This window comes from Priapulus caudatus, unplaced genomic scaffold (genome assembly GCF_000485595.1).
Source record: "Priapulus caudatus unplaced genomic scaffold, Priapulus_caudatus-5.0.1 Scaffold3, whole genome shotgun sequence".
Lineage (NCBI taxonomy): Eukaryota > Metazoa > Priapulida > Priapulimorpha > Priapulimorphida > Priapulidae > Priapulus > Priapulus caudatus.
In genome coordinates this window covers 1,008,780-1,016,245 of record NW_014577064.1, presented here as the reverse complement: position 1 = coordinate 1,016,245, position 7,466 = coordinate 1,008,780, and positions in this window count along the sequence as shown.

Below are 7,466 nucleotides of genomic sequence, written 5' to 3'. Positions count from 1 at the left end.
TACATACATACAACATACATACCATACATACATACATACATACATACATACATAATACATACATACATCATACATACATACATACTACTACATACATACATACATTACACTACATACATACATACATACATTACATACATACATACATACATACATACATACACTATACATACATACATACATACATACATACATACATACATACATACATACATACATACATACATACATACCTTACATACATACCTTACATACATACCTTACATACATACCTTACATACATACCTTACATACATACCTTACATACATACATACATACATACATACATACATACATACATACATACATACATACATACATAATATACATACATACATAACATACATACATAACATACATACATACAACATACATACATACATACATACATACATACATACATACATACATACATACATACATAACATACATACATACATACATACATACATACATACATACATACATACATACATACATACAATACATACATACATACATCAACATACATACATACATACTATACATACTACATACATACATACATACATACATACATACATACATACAACATACATACAACATACATACATACATACATTACATACATACATACATACATACATACCATACATACATACATACATACATACATACATACATACATACATACATACATACATACATACATACCATACATACATACATACATACATACATACATACATATACATACTACATACATACATACATACATACATACTACATACATACATACATACATACATACATACATACATACATACATACATACATACATACATACATACATACATACATACATACATACATACATACATACATACATACATACATACATACATACATACATACATACATACATACTACATACATACATACATACATACATACATACATACATACATACATACATACATACATACATACATACATACATACTAATACATACATACATACATTACCATACATAAACATACATACATACTAATACATACATACATACATACATACATACATACATACATACATACATACAAATACATACATACATACATACATACATACATACATACATTACATACATACAAACATACATACATAATACATACATACATCACATACATACATACATACATACATACATACATACATACATACATACATACATACATACATACATACATACATACATACAATACATACATACATACATACATCATACATACCATATACATACATCATACATACATCATACATACATACATACATACATACATACATACATACATTATTTGCGAGAATATGAACGGAACCGTGACGTACTTCTCTTTACGAACTAATTCTTGCAATGATGATTCGTGTCGAGTTCGAAAGTAAGTTAATTTGGGGTTCAGAAACTTTATCGTTATATCGTACTCAATCAATCACACTTCGGTCACACATAGCAGCTGACCGCAGCCACGTTTCTAAGCCTTTCGGCATTTAACGCGCGAAATCATTATAGCCTATACTCTAGGGCTTATGTAGCAAATAGTAGTGGGTATATAGGCCACAAAGTTGCACTACATACACAACATATCAATAACATTTTACAATTTGTTTTTCTCTTTTTTAGAGTACGTTGGCGTGTGCGTATATACTTATGTTGCCAGATAATGTCGTGTATCGAGACATTAGTAATATCAGGAGCGTATAATGACAAATATGTCATTATATGTCATTAAATTATTGTAATAATTTAAATATAAATTTAAATTGTAAAATATTTTAAATCATTAAAATTATGTCATTAAATTATGTTCATTATGCATTATGTCCAAATTTTGTCAATTCATACGCTTCCTGTGAATATGGATATTGGATAACCTATAATGGGAATACAGTGAGAGAAGTATATGACCCATATATCTAGTGTCACAGTAACAGGAAAGGTTGCCGTCATGGCGCTAGACCGAGGTCATCTCTCATCTTATCTTCAACGTGACCCTATCGATAGAAAAATCTGTCCGCAGTCACTCTTGATTGTAAACTTAACCAAGGATTTGGACAAAAGAGAAACCATTGTTTGGTTACATTAACATTTTTAAAGTTTTCATACACACACACACACGCGCGCGCCACACACACACACACACTCGCACACACCACATACACACACACACACACACACACACACCACACACACACACACACACACACCCACACCACACACACACACACACACACACCATGCACAACACACCACACACCACACACACACCACCACACACACACACACACACATACACTTGCCACACACACACACACACACACACACACACACACACCACATCACACACACACCTCACACACAGCTCACAACACACACACCACACACCACAACACAACACGCACACGCACGCACACGCACACCACACCACGCACACACACACACCATCACATAATTACAATGCGCATCACATACACGCACATCGCACAAGCACACTTCACACGCACACGCACACGCACACACGCACTACGCGCACACGCCGCACCACGCGTACACGCGTACACGCGCACAGCACACACAACCTCACACCCACGCACACACACACCTCACACACACGCTCGAACTGCACGCACGTCACGGCGCACGCGCACGCAACACACGCACGCACGCACGCCACACACGCACCTTCACTCAACCGACTGTCACGTACATGTCGTTTGGACTATGATGGTTGATTGACATGAGGGACATGACACGACACGACAACGACAACGACACCCATGTTCAACTAACACACCCTCACACACACACGCACCGACACCGCACACCTACGCACACACACACACACACACACACACACACACACACACACAATACACACACAAACACAAACTATGCACATCACAACACACACACAACCACCACACCACACACACACAGCCACACTGGGCGCACGCACGCACACACATGGTGGCACATGGACACACCAACACACATTACACACCACACACACACAACACACACACACACACACACACACACACACACACACACACACACACACATACACCACACACATATATATATGTATAAAACTGATGAGCGGTCTGTACATTTCGCATGTATAGATTTCAGTTCAACGAAACCTGGCCCGGAACTAGCGGATCGGTTCGCCTTCTACTTAGTCTTTCCGGTTCTTCTGTTCAAACACAAGCGCCGCGACCAGAAGCAACCGACAGGCGGGCCTGTACCGCCCCCGGTTATACAGTCACTTTCTCCGCGGTTACGCTCGCCACGCGTTGTCGCTACCAAACCCCAGGTAATAACGATGTCGCACCCACTTAATGGCGTGATTACAATGACCTATAGCTCAGTATAAAACTTATTATAAACCATCGATTCGATTTCCGTGTTCTTTTCCTATTATGTGAGTATAGGTATAGCGGCGCTAGTATTAAAACGCAATGCGCGCGCGTGTTCGTATGATATAGTGTGAGGGTTTGTGTGTGTGTGCAGTGTAAGCATATATCAGCGACTAGATAATAAGTAAATTCTCTATTAATCTACTCCTCTGGATATATTCAGGTGGGCTAAATGAAGGCGGCCGGCAGAGCGTAGATGTCCGCTACTGCAGGGCGGACAATAGAAGGACGTCGGAGTCTGAATTACAAATGTAAAAAGCAACAGATGCGACATTGTATTTTATATCACAGCCATTGACTGAGAACGCGAAGGTCGCATAACAAGAGGTCATGGCCTCAGTCGGCAGTGATACACTTCACAGCTATAAACAGTTAATACGATTACATCGCAATTGACTATATAAGGATCTACAAAGCCGACGTACGTGACTCAAACACAGTGGCGTGTGCGTACCGACCGTGCGTACCGATACATCCGTGGTTACCCGGAGCTGACTTATAATTTATTCAGAGAGCGCTGTCAGCTTGTTCACCTCGACCTTGTGTGTCGGGACAAGTCATTGCTTTATGGGTTTTTCCTGAGTAAGCATAACGCCCAACCAAAATTCGGTTGAGCTTTTAAAGTCAGTTTTATTCTGAACTTAAGCAAGCGTGCAGGTATTGTACATCCATTAAAATAATTTCTTTTCATTTTTCATTAATTTGCTATGAGAATAATTCACTTAGATACCCACCTGTAGTGCCTACTCTATATACGTGCCACATATATATTGAGGCCACGAGAAATCATATATATTTCTTTATTCGCACTAACTAGTTTCGTGAATGGGGTGTAGTTGTCAGAGGGGTGTTCTATTCTAGAACTCCTTCCATTTACTAAACCAGTTAGTGTTGAGTTACAACTACGCATTCAATTATGTTATTTTGCTGCTTAATATTTCTATAACAATTGACTAGCCCATGTGTCATAACTTTTGTGTTGGCGCCACACGCGCGTTCATTCGTATTCTGCTATAGTGCTTTGGCCCCCCCCCCCCCAATATTACATTTGCGCTATTCGTGTTCTCTGAAGTGCGCAATTCTAGTGATCATAGACAAGGAGATCGATGCGGCCTTTGACTCGAATTCTTATTGTTACATATCACATTATCTCTCTCTCTCTCTCTCTCTCTCTCTCTTCTCTCTCTCTCTCTCTCTCTCTCTTTTTTCTCTCTCTCTCTTTCTCTTTCTCTCTCTCTCTCTCTCTTCTCTCTCTTTCTCTCTCCTCATCATTACTCTTCCTCTCTTCTCTCTCTCTTCTCTCTCTCTCTCTCTCTCTTTCTCTCTCTCTCTCTCTTCTATCCTTTTTCTCTCTCTTTCTTTCTTTCTCCTTTTCTCCTCTTCTCTCTCCTTCGCTTCCTCTCTCACTTTCTCTCTCTCTTCCTCTCATCTCTCTCTCTCTATCTATTTATCTATCTATCTATCTACCTATCGTGTCTATACTAATCTATCTATCTATCTCATCTTATCTATTCTATCTATCTATCTATCTATCATATCTATACTATCTATCTAATCTATAATATATATATAATCTATCTTTTTTCACTTTCTTTTTCCCTTCTTATCTCTAGTATTTTTTCTCTCTCTCGTTTTCGTCCTTTTCCATTGATTCTCTCTCTCTTTCTTGCTTTCTTAAGCAAACACATATACACCCCCTTACCACACACCACACCACACCCACACACACACGCACACACACACACACACACACACACCACAGCACACACACGACACACACACACATAACACCCACACCCACACACACACCAAATTAAATAAACAAACAAACAAACCAACAAACAAACAAACAAACAAATAAACAAACAAACGAACAAACAAATAAACACGCGCGCGCGCGCCACCACACACACACACACACACACACACACACACACACACACACACACACACATCACACAACACACACGAAACCACACACACACACACACACACACACACACACACACACACGCGCGCGCGCCCTCCCACACGTTACCCTAAGCGCAACGGACGTTTTCGCTGGCTCACAATTCCGCAATGGTCTCTTTCCAAAATACCGTGTGATGCAGGGCATAGATTAGATTGATGCGTGCACTCAGAAGGCCCGTATCTGACACCAGATCGTAGAGATGGCTCGATAAGTTGACGTGTAAAGTAAAAAACAGATTATTTGTTTACGAACAAGTATTTCGTGCGTTCGCTGCAATAGATTAAGCTTGAGATCTTGGCCCCTATTTGCAAACTGGAGCAGATAATGGTAGGTTTTCATCACTGATGTGACGACACAATAACAGCGTGGTACCTTTATCAGTAACATAGCGGCGTCTATGTGCGCTAATCTGCGAAGACGTGTGCATTGAGTCGTTGCATGGACCATTGCGGCGGCGGAATCCTCTTAACAACTGCGTCATGCAGATAAGGATGCAGTTATATGAGATGATGTGTTAGAAACATTTAGGCTCGCCTGAATGCTGCTGCATAAGAGATAAACTTCTCACCGTCAAACTGAATAAACAGTAACAATTTTAACAGTAAGAAATTTTGGAGCGTGTAACTATCGTTAAAGACGGAGAAAGGTGGAGAAGAAAAAAAACAGCGAGAGTCATCGATAGGAAGTAACAATAGCAGTATTAGTGCATCACATGATAAATCGTTGAAATTCCATTGGATAACGTCGCAGGTACTATGAAACAATAGGGCCCGCCTGAGCAGGTACTATCAAAGATCATATAGCGCCTCCGGCACTATACGATCGTTGGGCACTATTGCTTGCGCGACGCAGTTATTTCCCCTACCTGTAGCAGTTATTTCCCCTACCTGTAGCAGTTTTCCTGAGTCATCGCCAGTTTGTGTTTTAATACAAATTGAAATTGTTCGTTTAAGAAACTTTGTCTTATTCACTTCATATTTGCCGAGTAGATTGCAAAGTCATGTGATGCACTAAAAACATTATTGCCTGTTGTTGGGGGCACTATGCTCTCATAGTGTTGCTGAGCAATGCGTTATAATAACAATGCGTCGCGCAAGCAATAGTGCCCGCTCAGGCGGGCACTATTGCTTCATAGTGCCTGCTGCGTTATCCAATAGAATTTCAACGATTTATCACGTGATGCACTAATATATAATTAGAGCAGGCTGGGAGGTACGATTTAGTTTGAAAACAGTTAAGACCGGTAGGCGATCCTTAAAGATGCTCGGGCTGTTCGCCTTTCTGAAACAATCGTGTTGGCAATATTTTTATCACCCCAAACAAAACCAGCATTCAACGAACGGCTAAATCAGTCCACTTAATAAGGATGAGCGTGGTTCACTGCATAGATGTCACACTGCTTTTATTAATACTACAACATATATGCAGTTGAATAAACGCGTTGATCTATTACCAATTGAGCCAACCTATATTACCAAACCTATATCAGCCTAAACCCGGCTGTCGCAGGCTTATATACAGAATCAAAGGAGTTCTGTGCGGTCAGCACACCGTGATAAAAAGATAACACGGTGATTGACGCAGAAAATATATACTAAGTCTAGTAATCACTTTCACTCGGTTCTTTTTGAGTGGGATAACCTGCTGAGCTATACGAAAGACACAATTGGGCTCGTCACCCAGGAATTCACGCCACTGAAAGAACTCTTTCATCGCGATTCGTCATTGAGTATCCTATGCGTTGTATTCATATATATATATATATACCAGTTCACCTTCATTAAACCCACCAAAAATTACATCTTGTGTAGAGACACTGATAATAGTCATCACAGATATGTAACTCCTTACATACTGAGTCGATGACCTTGATAGATAGTCTCGTAGTCCTGTAGGAAACACAGAGTACCCGGCGATTATCCATCTGGTAGAGCAGTGATGGTACCGGGGCATCTTGTAAGAGTACGCGTCCTCCACGACACAAACTACACACCCAGTTGA